Source organism: Dermacentor silvarum, chromosome 6 (assembly GCF_013339745.2).
Source record: "Dermacentor silvarum isolate Dsil-2018 chromosome 6, BIME_Dsil_1.4, whole genome shotgun sequence".
NCBI classification, from domain to species: Eukaryota; Metazoa; Arthropoda; class Arachnida; order Ixodida; family Ixodidae; genus Dermacentor; species Dermacentor silvarum.
In genome coordinates, this window is record NC_051159.1 from 34672150 (window position 1) to 34687149 (window position 15000).

Sequence of the window (15000 nt, forward strand, 5' to 3'; positions counted from 1 at the left end):
CGTTTGCATGGGTGCATCCTCTGGTGCTGCTTAGCATCTACGCCCGTTTACTTGCTTCCGTTGTTGCAGCAATGGTATGTTATTAGTGGAGTAGGGTTTAAGCCTTTATTTACAGTCATGTCCCCTCTATTATGTCCTCCTGTTACCCTTGCGTCTATATTTTATTAACTTTCCTATCCCCTATTTTTTCCCCTAGCCTGCATTTTCCCCATGGCCACGTGACATATCAGCTGTCCACCAGGAAATGAGACAGTTACAATAGACAGTTACTACTGCTTACATAACTGCCAACTTTATGATTTTATTGTAAACTGCCCGATTTGTAAAGGTTGCCTACACTTTTGTACCGACACCAAAATTTTACGATTTTCATTCGCATCCAATTAAGGGCACAACTGATCTCAACAGAGATCGCAACAAATATAGTTGTCGAGCATTTTTTTTTTTTAGAACCTCACTTTTTGGACCCGCTCGGTTATTCAGATCTATTGGCAGCAGTGCCAGAAGTAAAAACGGCAGGTTAAATTTCGGCCGTTATCACATGAATGTTTTATGAATAAATATGAGCATACGACGCAGATTATCTTTGCTGCGAAATAGAACAGCGCGCATTTTCGCAGAGTCTCTACGGAACAAAGTCGGCTAATCTTTTTTTGATAAACATGTATGTCTTCGGTAGAAAAAAAATTTCGGTATTTTTCACCAAGTTTTAGTATTTTTTTGCTTCGTAGGTAGTTTTCTTACATTTTAAGGTTGGCAGGTCTGTGCTTACCATTATTTGTGAAATGTGCACATAGTGCAAGGGGGATAACTTATACAGGCACTAAAATGCAGCACTAAATTTAGTTGATTTTTTTTTTTTTTTTTTGCGAGTTCAGGATTTGGTGAGAAACGGTGGGTTCTTCCTGGAGGAAATGATAAAGGGGACAGTTTACATTTTCTAACCTTTGCTCCCCGACTGCAGTGCAAGTACGTGCGACATCCTCAAAATCTTATTAGAACTCACTACGATGAGTGTCACGCACCTTTAGAATAAATTCTTATTCACTGAGAAACTATTTTAGCTATAGTCCTGAGTAGACGGTTTCAAGGTTATTCACAACATAGCAAGGAGAGCTAGTACGGTAGCTTCAAAAATTACAATTGCTATGGGGTTTTACGTTCCAAAACCATGATCTGATTATGAGGCACGCCGTGGGGGGGACTCCGGAATAATTTGGGCCACCTGGGTTCTTTAACGTGCACCTAAATCTAAGTACACGGGTGTTTTTTGCATTTCACCCTTCAATGCAGCAACGCTACCCATCTTTTGTTCTAGCGTCTGCCTTGCCAAGACTCCTCTCCTGGTAAGACATGTTTCCGACATTCAAGACATGTACATTAACAATCAAGCTTAATGTGTTCATCTTCAGTGCCTCTTTAACACATTTAGTGTTATTACTGCAATGCTTTTCGTCCGCCCGCGACCTGGCCGCTATAATATCCTTCTCCTCTACTGGCGTGCGTGCAGTCTTCCTTCAGTGGAGGTGGCCACTCCCGTTCGCTAGGGCTTCACTCACGTCGTCTTTAGCGTCCTTTACCACCATAGCGCTCGGCGACTCACTCTCATCGTTACAAGACACCAATCTGGCGAACTGCTCATGGTAGCTAAACGGCTTTTAGAAAATATGCTAGCACTATATACTGACAAAACTAAATATATTATTTCACTCCAACAAGGAAGTACTAGACGACAGTGCCTTTAATAATACATGGTTTTTTTTTGTTTTATACTATGAGAATTTTTTTAAATCAGCTGTGGCAGATAGCACAATTGTAGTCTTTGAGCTGCATTACTCAAAGCCGCAGACAATTGCTTGCACGAGAAACTGAGGTGTAAAATCGACTAATTAACAGCAAATCAATAAATTTCTGACTGATTACTTTACGACGTATTTCAATTTGTGAATTGCAGTTTGCAAGGCGTATCTACTTGGACCGAATTCTTAGGTTACTGCAATGGAACCTCTTTGATGTCATATGCAGTAACACAAGTTGAGGTAAATGGGTTATCTGGTGGCCAGCACATACCCAATAAAACATACCCAGCGACCCAATTGTTGGCGGGAGAATGGTTAGACACAGATAGGCAGACAGCCAGCCCCCAGAAAGTGCACGAGGTACCCTAATACGGTAATTGCATGAAATTTGACCCAAGCGCCATGGAAATTAGAAGCTTCGTTACGTACGACTCATGCCTACGATTGTTTAAAAAAATTACTAGCCCTTCTCTTGTGGAGGAATGGGGGTAGGCGAAGCTTGTCGTGTGTTTCTTCGGTGTTCCTCCCGAGCAAATTGCGCTGACGAGTACCACATTGTGCTCGAACCACAACCGGTCACACGCACTGCAGCTGGCTCCAAAGTTCCGGTTGAGAAACTCGCGTTGAAACCTGGCCATCACAACGGGGAAGTTGGTACTAGTGTTGCCCAGGCGCGCACCGACGTTTGGCCTCAACATCGAGCTCGCGCATCTCGGGGTCGGCGGCTTTTCGATGTTTGGCGTCAACATCGTGCTCCCTCAACTCGGGGTCCGTGGCTCTTCGCTGACGTTTCGCCTGGGCTTCGGAAGCCCTCACGCTAGAATCGGCACGTCGACGACAAGCCCCCTTTCCCGAACGCGTTTAATAAAGTTGTTACTCACTCAATCCCTCATTCTAGATGAATTTCCATGAAATTTCTTCAAAATTAAATTTGTCCATTATGTAAGACAATGAATGGCTCATATCCCCTTAAGCAATGGCTCATACCCCCATAAATGCGGCCTCCCCAACTAGTAACATTGGCCTCCCCATTACGACGACAGAAAAGTGAAATTCTACGCTGGAATGATTAGTGGCAACCCAAAGTCAACCTAACTGCCAGGGAGGGATCAAAAAAATTGCATCACTGAGCAAGCTTTCAATAATTTGTTGGCTTCATATTCAACTTCAAATGTAATTTTGTGCGAGAGTACTTTTGTCTCATCAGTACTGCTACAAGCATGATCAGATGTCATGTTTTTTTCTGATCATACACTCTCTTTCCATGATCCCCTAAAAAACATTAACAGGGTACTGCTGTACTGCATTCCAAAACGAGTTCAAAATCAATCTGAACCTTTCATTACACTTCCTTTAGACTAGGTGCAGTTATTGTGCGTTCCATTTTATTGTATTCTTTCCACTATAATATGCTGGTGAAGAGATGGCACAGGATTGTGCTGCCGTGTGCCTTAATTCAGAGAACAACAGCACCCAGCAAGGCAATTTTAAATGTTAACATTCTTTATACTTTTGAGTACTTACGTGAGCATTACACCTTTTCAGCTTGCACTACAAGTTTAGGTAATGCATACGTCATAGTGAGGCTACAATTTCGGATATTTTTACCTAAACCGAACTGCAATGTACAAAAAAAAAATTTTTGCTTGAAGGGCAAAGCACGGGAAGTGATAGCAATTAGCTTTGTGCTCAAGTTCTACAGATAGTGTTACAATATGTGGAGGCAGTCGGTGTGACGCAGCTAGCATGGCAACTGCTGCTGTGCAGCAGAAACAGTGCCCTGGCAGTTAGCAGGCATCTAAGAATGCTGGCACGAGATGATGCCGATGGAAAACTGCAAGAGATTGTTTCTCAGCAGGAACACTAGTGTTTGTGCACACAATGCTCATGTCAACAGCAGAAGGCCGAACACTGCCCTGGCTGAGCAGAGCACGAAAGTGCATCCAATTGGCATTGTTATTGCAGCCAAATGCAGCCAGTGTCTCTCGCATTTTTGGAGACCTTCTAACAACCCTCCACATATGGGCTGTGCATGCAACGTCGATGCCGTGACAGCGCAGCGCCAATGGCCCGAGTGTCCATATAATTATTAGTGCAATAAAAAAAAACAATATTCAAGGAATTTTAAAATTTTCTTGCTTCTATAAACTGACACGTCTATATTGCTTATCTTTTCCCTGTGGCTGCTCTTCACCAGCTAACCAGTGTTACAATGTCATCGCTTGGCACAAGACGTGCCTACACGATCGGAACTTTTCCAAATGTTTTGCCAATTCTACAGTGAAAGAAAGTTGTCTAATCAAATTGCGTGCGCAAGGTAAATATTGGTGTACATTCTGGAACGTACGAGTAGTGAATAAAAGGCACACTTGACCTGTAGATGATATTTCGATGACTTGGTGACTGCTCGCCGCTATTGTTGCGATTTGGGTATCACGTGTTTGTGGGGGGGCACAGGTTTGTGCAACAAACAGTTAAATTCGTGGCTACCAGTTCTGGTACTATGTGGTTCTTTACCATTACTACAATGCGACATCTGGTGGAGGTGCTGGTCATTCATCCCCTTACCTCTCGCTTCAGTTTTCGTACTGTGTGGTTAGTTCTTCAGTCACGACAACATGAAAATAACAGTCGAGACGCAAATTTGTGATGCATGCTTCAATTGGGTGAAAGAAAGCGGGGACGAAGCAAACTCACTTAAGTCATCTTTCTTTTTTTTTTATTGTAAATCTGCTCGGGCAAATAGACAAAGCATGCAAATTATTTTGGTCTTTAAACAGATTAAACACAGTATGCAGCAACAACAAAAAAAAAAGGAAAGGAAAACAAAGGCCATAGGAAGGAGAATGTAGGAGGCAATGTACAACAGGGAAATGTGATGAATGAGCACATGTAAATGAGTGAAATCTGTACACTGCAATGTGGTATGTTTGTAGCAGCACCTTCTGGTTTTTGTTTACTTCGAGACGCATGCTCGAAGGGCCATCCTGGCATTTTTATGGGACGAGGCACTACTGTTCAAATGATCGACAGTTGAAGCAGCAGCAGCAGCAACCACAGCAGTTCTCAACAGCAAGGCTGGCCTCGCTGGCAACTACGACCAGGCAAACCAAGTTTCAAGTGTGAGAAGCCTTGGCCATTAAGGGGTGCATGGGCAGTGTTAAAAGCTTTGAACACTCACTGCCACAGGCAGACATAAGAGCCCGAGGCAAAGAACACTGCAGTAACTCACGCACACCTCAACAGAACTACAGAGGGAAAGCCAAAACTGGCACCCTTTCTCACAACAGCAGGAAAAAGAATCTATTCCGTAAATAAGTCACAATACGCTAGATTACATGCATCCCAAAGCAACCTGCTCTACGTGTACAAGTCAAAACTCTCCACTCGTAACGACAAAGCATCCCGTGTGGGTTGTTGTCGCTCACACTACGATGGTGTCCCATTTCGTGTGCAGGGGAATTGCCAGACACCAAAGTACAACAGGTTTACCAGAGGTGAATGAGAATGTGTGCCTTGCTGCATTGTGGGAATGTGGATTGCCCTGCACTAACTAAAGGTCTTTTAAATTGCCAAGCACAACCTCCAACTCTTTCCACACTTCATTCACCTCGACGTGAATGAGTTCACAAAACCACAGGCCTCTCCGATGTGCAATTTACATACAAGCCAATTCTCAATTGATCACCACTGGGGATACCTTCAAGCTCTTGTAATGTCACACCTAGTAAAGGGCTCTGGAAGAAATGTCCACCAGTTACAGTGCTTCAGTGAGGCTCCACTGCGAAGCATGAAGTTGCAGGCTCAAATCCCCGTTACGGCAGCTGCATTATGATCGGGTGGAATGCAATTACGGTTGTGTGCCAAGCACCTCGGGTGGTTGAAATTAATGCGAAGCCCTCCACCGGACGGTATCTATAATGCTTGGGTAAGACCACCATTTAATAACGGTGATATCCCCAAAAGTGACTGATTGAGAATATGGCCTCAGATCTGACAAAACGGGACATAAAACAGCTGCTGGCAATTGGGAAACAGTGTACACATCCCATACAGAAAACAGTGCAAAATACCAAGACGCGCCACAAGATGCAACAATGCTTGCATCATCTCCTCACTTGTCCTGTGTTTTATTAGCTGTTCTTAGCACGGAACCTATACAACTAGCCCAAGCCAATGCCTTACTCTATAACTTGTTTGAGCATACAGCATGGCATGCAGGCGAGTTGTTCACAGGCCTATCTAAAGTGCAAACTGGGCCAATTGGATCCCTGAGCAGCTTCACTAGTGAGGCTTTTGTCAGTCGGCGAAAGGCCGAAACAAAGCCACAGAGATGCCCATTTTGCTGTATAGTTTACTTTGGGTGTCTGGGAATCCATGGCACTAAACTCCCACTTCTAGTGTACATCACTCAACCGTTCAGTGACAAAGCCTCACCAAAGAAAAAACCCTATGCAACAAATGGGACAATTGGAAGGAAAAACACGACAAGTTAAGCACACTACCAACACAGACAAACCTATATGCTCTCACCTAAGATAATGCGCGCCTCTACAGATGTCAATCACAAGACTTACAAAAATCTACAGTATTAAAAATAAAATTTTGCGTTTCTAGAGCGATGATTAAAAGCATTTTGCTTGCGAGTGTTCTAGGAGCAGTTGCCGAACTAGCCTCTCTCAAGAAATGTCCTCTCTCCAGCTAGCTAATCACCTCCTTCCTTGTGCCGGGAAGTGGACTCTGGTGCCATCCTAGAGCTTTTTGTTTGTTTGTTTTCCCCCTTTCAAGCACAATGGTGCACTGCCCAGTGGAACACAACTTAACAAAAGAACAGAAAAGGCATTATCGTAACCTGGTTTTTCATCTACAAGTGTTTTGCCTTTTCGATTTCGTTCGCATAAAACATTGTTGCGACAATTCCCGACAAGAAAAAAAAAAAAAAAAAAAAATACAAGAAAGCGAGCCTTCCCGTCGGCTCCTGATAGCGACACACATGAAGACACCATTCACAGGGACAGGTAACAGAGAACACAATGTTGCCTGGACACCCCTTATATTCACATATATATGCACGCGCACAAAACAAACACCTGCACTATTTTCCTATTACGACAGGGCACGGGTTTCACTGAGAGACCTGATCTTAACGAAGGACGCCAGGACTCGTGTAAGTCATTTCTTCCAGAGCTGTTTTAATGATCTATGCAGAACTTGCCTTCGAAGAGCACAAAGAGAGCATCGGTATGCATATCTACAGCCAGGAAATAATTTGTACTTGAGCTGCGCAACATGGAAGAAACAGGCTGACGTCTAACACTTTTTTTTTCTTCTGTCTCTCTCCGCAAAAAGACGGCGACTAATTTGTAGTCCAGACAGTCTCTGTTCAGCCTGTATATGTACACTGAAAACCAAGGAGGGAACCAAAAGAAAAATAGAATGGAATCTCACACAAAGTGGTTTCCAACTTGTCACTCTAGTATGCTCATCAAAGTGCAGACATTCCCCTCCAGAAAAACCACAGAGAACAACACATCTCTACCACATCTCTAGTCCTCCGCTTGACGCTGGACATCATCCTCAGACGTTGCACGCGAAAGAATGCGGTGAGAAAAGTTTCCAGTCACCAGAAGCGGCTGCCTTTGTCGTGATGCTTGACTCCAGTTGTTTTTTATCCCATCACGAGATGTATACCACACACTCCAATCACTCATCCAGGCCACGCACTCAATCTCTTAAGTAGTGATCGAAACACTGGCTTGTGTTGCGTGCTTGAAAACAATTAAGGACATGCATTCACACACTTTTTTTCTCTCTCCCAATTAGCAAAGAAGAGCTGCAAGATTCCAACCACCACAATCACGCCGTCTCCAGTCACAAGAGGGCGCTACCGGTTGTCTAACACGGGACATAAACACAAATGTGATGGCCATACATGAACAAAAGGAAGAGAAATATGGGGCCATGGGGGAGAACGGCGAAACCATCAAAATAGGAACTGTGGTTCAACATCCCGTTGCACGACCACCATGTTACTTTTTTACAGCTTGCCCAATGAGGATACCCGTCGGGCTTCGAGAGACGATGCCATGGTCAACAAAAAAAAAAAGGGGGGGGGGGGGAAGGGGGAAACAATGTTCCATTTGGCACATTCGGAAACAGCAGAGGGTTCTTTTTGACATAATGCTGGGTTCAGAGAAAAGTGCACACAGGGCTGCAGGCAGTTTGACTGCCACAGGAAGTTAGCAAAATGAGGTGTGTTCAGTTTTGAGGGAATGACTATAGCGAGAGAAAAAACGAAAAAAAAAAAAAAAAAAAGCTGCACAGTGCATTAAAGCCCAGCTGCACAACACTCAAAGTGAGCTGTAACGCAGTCGTCTACCAATATGTTCAGATCACCAACTCTGCTCCCATTTAAGAGTAATGCACGCTATGGCCAGCAGTAGATTAAATTGTTTCTGACCAAGCAACTACACGGTCTTTGCAGCTTATCATAGACATTGCCAATTAAAGCATATTTCTGGGTATTCATCTATTAAGGGGACTCAAAAAGCAAATACTAAGTCCAATGTGGACTGTTTAAATACCATTCCAGAAACCTCGTAACGCTTGTTTTGTGCCAAGAAATGACTTAGTTTACGAGAAAATTGTATCTGAAGGGTCCGAATACCTTTATCGCAATTCCAATCTCCCGCCACCCAACCGGGGAGTGGTGATGTTACCTACGCCATCACCGCCTTTGCTGCCGTCTGTGAGTAAAACAACGCCCAACAGACGAGTAAATATTTTTTTTTTGCACAAAATGCAACTGCACGGCCACGCAGAAACTGAGCCAAGACAGAGCGATGGATTCGCCGTTGCAGCTGCTTTTGGACAAGTGGCGTGCCCGTTCGGGCATACCACTACATCCCATGGAAGTAGTATTCTCTGCTACTGCAGTTTGTGAGAGATTTGCGAGCCAGCAAATACAGTGCAGCACTATGCAATAACGAAACTACTGAAATGCAAAAGCGCGGGCAGAGCAGAGTGTAGTGAAAATGAAAGCTTTCGACCGCCCACGTCGTTGTTAACGTCAATGAGTTTTTTCTAAAAATGAAAAAGAACTGGACAAGTAGCATTTTCTTTCGTCTTATAGTGCAATACAATGATGTTTTTATAATGAGTGGTCGAGTGCTGGTGACCAAATTTAATAAGGAGTGTCTTTGTCATCGGGCAAGTACTTGAATGTCCTGGGGGAGTCTCTAATCGTGTCCTGCATTTACCTCAATTTATCGATTACTAAGGCTCTGTTCACAATATATTGGCACGTCAGAGATTATCGATCACTAATCGATCACTTTGCCTTTGGTGTCCCTTTAACGAGTCAACTACCAAGCCCTAATGCATAGAACTATGTTAACTTTTCTGATAAATGTGTTGTTCAATTATCACCAAAACCTTTAGTTGCTCGCTCGCTTCAATTTACACCAGTGGGTCTTCCTTGTTTTCAGTGACTGAAATGTAACTATTCTTATGCGCAACATTACCTGGAAAGAACCTGCCCCATACTGTCGTTTCCCAGACTACTACAAACGGCACAAGAGCCCATGTGACATTCTGGTGTTGCCTGCCAACCAAAATGCAGCCACCATTTTTAAGGAAGCAACTACTGCCCGATCCACATGAACCTCCAGATCAGTCATACTACATTCCCCCACCCCTCGTTACAAGTTGTCGTCAGAAGGTCACCGTCATTTCTGCTTGTTGAGCGCACGCTTGATCTTTACGCAACACTCTGCAAAAGGAGTTGCCAACAGCTGCAACACAGAATGTTACACTTGACTTCAAGCACGCTCTGTTCCTCCTGTTTCCACGTCGCACTAATTGCACCCCTTAGACTTCACTTATTCTAGTAGGCCTCCTTGCAACTGACTTGGGGCTTACAAAATGGTCCAAATAGATAAGCAGTTCTCACATTATGTTTACCAATGAATGGATTATCGCAACATCACAATAATAAAAAATCTACGGACACTAAGCACTTGAGAGTTGTGAATGCGAAAGCGTTAATGTCCAATTGAACACCACTGACCGGTCCTTCGAGTTATGAACTCCTGTGGGCAAGCGAGCACGTTCAGACGCTTGGCGGGTTTTTATTTGACCTTACCAAGGCGAAGTTGGAGCGCGCACGGAATGCGAGGATAACACAGGCTTCCGAGAGCGAGTGCAAGGGCGACGTGGTGTCGCGACGATACCCTCTCCCTTCACGCAACACCTGGCATGCTATCGCAGCAGTAAGTGCTCCCTTTCACCCGCTCTGCTCCGCTCCGCTCAGTTGACGCCGTGCTCGTGACGTGGTGTCGCAGCCAATGGGAATTTACGTGGCGTTTCGTAGCTACAGACAGATGCCTTCTCTTTCGCTCAATGAGCCATTTGACGCTTTAGCATCAAAAAAACGCAGCCAGCCCAATTGTAGTGATTGCAAGATGAGCGTTACCTAAAAAGGTACAACACATTTCGTTACTAACTGCAATAATTAAGAATTTGTAAAATAATAAGATGCACTATGGCAACAAGTCTTCTTATACCACTTAACTTTGTGACCATTATAAAAGTTAGTGCCTTCAGAAAATGCAAGTTAGACTAGTGGTGTCTAACGTCCCTACCCTAAATGGGCCTTGGCCGAGTAGCTTTGTGAGAAAAGCATTGAAATGGTGCTTGGAGCACTGCAAAAAATTTGAGGCATCTCATGCTGCACTCGCAATGCATTTTAAACTAAATGTTTCATGTCCCCCCCCCCCCCCCTCCCTCCCTTAAATCGCCACCGCAGCAAAGATGTGACAAGACCGATTTCCCCCAAAAGATTAAGGCTGAACACTCTAATGTGCTGTAGCGGCTAATTACTTTGTCCATTCTAGTGACACTTTGTCATGGCTTTACGAGTTGCTTAGATACTTTGTGCAGCTGAGCTCGGGCATCTGTTTCAGCAGTATTTATTGTTTTAATCTTCAACCATCTTTTGCCAATGTTTTAAGTAGCACACACAATGACTTCACCATAAAACTAAAAAGTACAGGTAGTTTGTACACACAGGAATGTTGGCAGTGATGGGCAAATATGTCCTTTTTTTTTCTTTTTGTCTTTGTACCCCCAGAAGCGAACTCCTTTCCCTGAATGTCTGTCCCAGAAGTGGAGTCCTGTTAACAACACAAGCCCAGTTCACTAGGAACGTTCAATTTGCACTGCCAAAGGACCTCACATTTTCACACAAAGCTTCCAAGTATACTTGGATGCTCTGTAAAAGCTGCCTTCCAGAGTCCTTGTACCACATGACAAACAACTAAATTGCAGCACCTGTGCATTTTACAGCATTACATATATATATATATTTTTTTTTTCCTATTAATCATGAACCAGAGTGAGCAAGTGATTCCTACGTCCACAGACATTGGTGACATCAGCATTCCACCTCCGTCTGGTGCCATCGGCAGACGAAATGTGCTTCGGCTCTGGTTGTGCGCACTTTGTGACATGCACTGATTCAGCCTCTTGCCGCATTGTGAATCGTTTCGCCAATGGGGATGATAAACCGCTGTACAAAACCAATGCCATCTCTGAAGGCAGCGATGATACAAACACTAAAATACCAATTGGAAACTGACAAGTAAGGAAGAAGAGAGGAAGACGGAACACAAGATGAGAGAGAAACGAAGTCTAAAAACAAAAAGAAAACTGCGATCAAGTTTGTCGCTACCCGTAGACGCAGGTTTTCCCGGCTCACTCGCGTTTTGAAGACAACGAAGAATGAACCAAGTTAAACCTAGATTTTTGTTTTCAAATGTGTGCCTGCATTGGGAGGAAAAGCAAACCAACTATCCTCGAGCAGCTGTTTTGTCTTGCCTCCCCATGATGCCTGCCGTGTTGAAATCGAGTTGGCACTGCAGTCTTTCAAAACACAAAATTAAATACATGTACAGTATCGTAACAGAAAAGTCATCGGCACAGAGAATGACAAAACAAGCATAATCGAGGTACGTGTCAATGAAAAATATGCCTTCAACACAACAAACAAAGTAAGAAAAATGACACAATATAGTTTCTACTGGGATCACGTCCTGACACAGTGTCAAAAAATGAAAAAAGACCACAATATATATATAAAAGCATACTCTTCCCTTGTCTAAACAAAGTTGTCATGATTTAAAAAGTTTACGCAATGCAATACATTAATGAAAACACACAATTTGATATCAACTTATATATAACATACAAGGAGGAGCAACACTTGTACTTTTTTTAAGGGGCATTGAAGCCATGGACATGAACACACCAGTCACACGCACGCATACACTCGAATCCTTTTGCTCAAAGTTTTTCCCAACCGCTGTCTCGGCCCAAGAGAATTAACAGACAGCGTTTTGACCGCACAAGGTTAGTCTTTGAACAAAAAAAAAAAAATATAAAGGACTGCTTGGCTACATGCTTGTCCGACGGTTTGTGGAAACACGATTCTTTGAGCCTCTCGTTGGCTACTAAAACTGCGCTTTGCTGAAGCTGCCGCAATCCGGCTTGGGACAATGACCGCCGGCGTAGCTCGACCCAAAGTGACCCAACGAAAATAGCATTCTTACAAAGGCGAAATTGAAGCAATGCTTGCAGAGTACACAGACTGTACATCAGATCAGCGTCATGCCAGCCTAGTATTACATTCACCATTGTATATGTTTTAGCAGGTACGGGCAAGCCTTTAGTGAATCATAGCAGTACACTTGCAGTAAAATGCCTCACCTTAATTTTTTTTTTCCACAATCGTTTCATTTGTCGAAACGTTAAGCCTTGAGTAGACCCTCGCTGGGGGCCATTCCTTCCCTCCGTACAAGACACGTGCCGAGTCGTATTACTGCCCCGGCTCTTGTAAGGAGTTCAGCAGCAACGTTTGTTGGCGTCTCGATGAAGCTTTGTAGCACAACTGTGAGCCATGATGTGCGTGACGCTGGAACATGGGCGGGGCAGTTCTGCTGACTGTTTATCAGGCTGCACCTACTGATAGTTGCGTGAATGAGACTGGTGTGAAACGTTCTTACAGCTAACCCACCACTGGCTTGTCTGTGATCAAGATTTGCACAGAGGAAGTTTTCTCGGTGCATTTTGTTCAATGCAGTTGGGCCTAGATATAACCACATCACATTTGGATCAAAATTTAGTTTGTATCGTTGTATCCAATATTGATTATTAAAGAATGATGCTAACAAATTCACTAGCAATGTGCAACAGTATTTTAGAAATATATGAGCGATTTCCACAGAAAACAATGACTAACCACAGCTGTACAGCAAACCAAGCAAGCCAAACTGGGCCAAGAGAAGCTCTTGTCTGCTGTTCATTGATGGCACCAGTGACCAAATACATATTTTCTCCACCTAATGACTTAAAAATACAGAGGAGCGCATTTAAAACTTTGTTTCGCAAACGTTTAAGCTTTTTGATGCTGGTTTGCATAGTATCTTGAGTCCCATGCAAACAATAATTTCCTTTGCTATAACCAATGGATGCAGCATTTTCAGTATAGCAGCAGAATAATAAATGAAATAAAGAACAACTAACTTTTACACGTACTTCGTTCACCTGGATAATTCATTTGAAGTTTGACTGCAGTACCATTTTTGGCTGCAGTGCTTGCCTCAGTTTATTCGTTCAGATGAAATTCGAAAGCGGTGATAAGAAAGCAAAAAAGTAATTGTAAGTAAATGTGCCCGTAAAATTCAGGTCAAGACACGGCACGCACTGTGTCTCGTTGTAACGGGGACAGGCAACGCATACTTCTGAAGTTATTCTGATAGAAGCAATAATAGGCAAGTTCTGCCCCAAAGCAGGGTACCAAACAAAATGCACCACGAAACACCACCTCTTAACAAATTTTGATTGCAAGTGAAGCAGTGTTTTAGCTGGGAGACCAGCTTACACCTGGCTTTCTCACAAAAACTTCGGCACAGAAAAAAGCACCAAGAACAAAGACAGAGCAGCTCCCAACTGTCCAGAGGCACACTGCAATGCATGGCTGATTCCAGCCTTTACGGTATTACAAAACCAGGGGCAGTGCTATTACTACACCTAACTTTAGTGATTTGACACAATGTGTTCTACAGTTCTTATAGTCGTACTGCTGAACATGAGCTGCCCTCACACCTAATGAGTCATGTTGGAAAGCAACGAGGCTTGAGCTTAACAGTGGCACCTTCACTACAAGCTCATCGACAGACAGTTTTAGTATAGCATAAGCAAAACTGTTTCATGCAGTATATAATAGTACTGGATTTAATTGTGCTTGCAAAGAATGCAATAGAAAGAACTTGATGCGTCACACATTGTCTTTCTGAATTTACTGTTGTGGGCTTTCAGCGTTTCACACAGCTTGTCTGATGACACGGTGGCAGCAAGGGTGCCACCATGTCACGTTCTAAGTTGAATTTATCATTGCTACTAATTTTTCTTTGCACTGGCAATCAATGTTATTTAGTTTTCTTTTACTCATTCTTATCTTGTTGCAGGGATAATATATCAACAATGACTTGCAACCTGTTTCGGAAACCAGTTGTTTGTTCTAATGTGGTTAGGCCTAATCAAAGGCACCACTGGAGTGGCAGTTAGAGCTTCAGTTTCTCTCTACCAGATGACGCAACAATATTTCACATTGACTGATGCTGAATGCTACATTAAAAATGCCCAATATCAGCCACTCCAATATGGAACAAGGAAGTTTACCAACAATGCCTGCTGTACAAGCTAGACTCTGTATTTTCGAAAATGCTTTTGCTGAAAGCTGCTATAGAAAAGGTTTTGGAACTGTAAAATTAACATGATCATCTTTCTCATTCACGATCCACGACTGCAAAGTGCTTTAGCGCGGGCATAACACTAACACAACTCCACAACCACTAGGCCGTACTCTGAAATGACTGCTTTCCTGCAATGCTATACCTAGTTGGTGCCTTCTTACGCCCTCATTGACGTCCCCACAATTCTGCTGGAACGGCGACTTCGCGAAGCCTCACTGTTAGCTCAAAAATGCTGCCAGAACACTGCACTAAGCATGTCAGATATATGCAAACACCGCCATCGAATCTTTACTCATATCCACGAGCCACTGCGTGAGCATCAGTGTTGGCAACTTAGTGAGAAACTTGCTAAATTTACAGAGTTTCTAGTCATTTTAATGAGAACTTTG

At 43.4% G+C, this 15000-nt stretch overlaps 1 protein-coding gene across 3 annotated transcripts in view; it reads right to left on the reverse strand.

Annotated features, from left to right (window-relative positions):
• Positions 1 to 15000, reverse strand: part of LOC119455414 (activin receptor type-2B) — a 123831-nt gene that overhangs the window by 71084 nt on the left and 37747 nt on the right. The window lies entirely within an intron of this gene.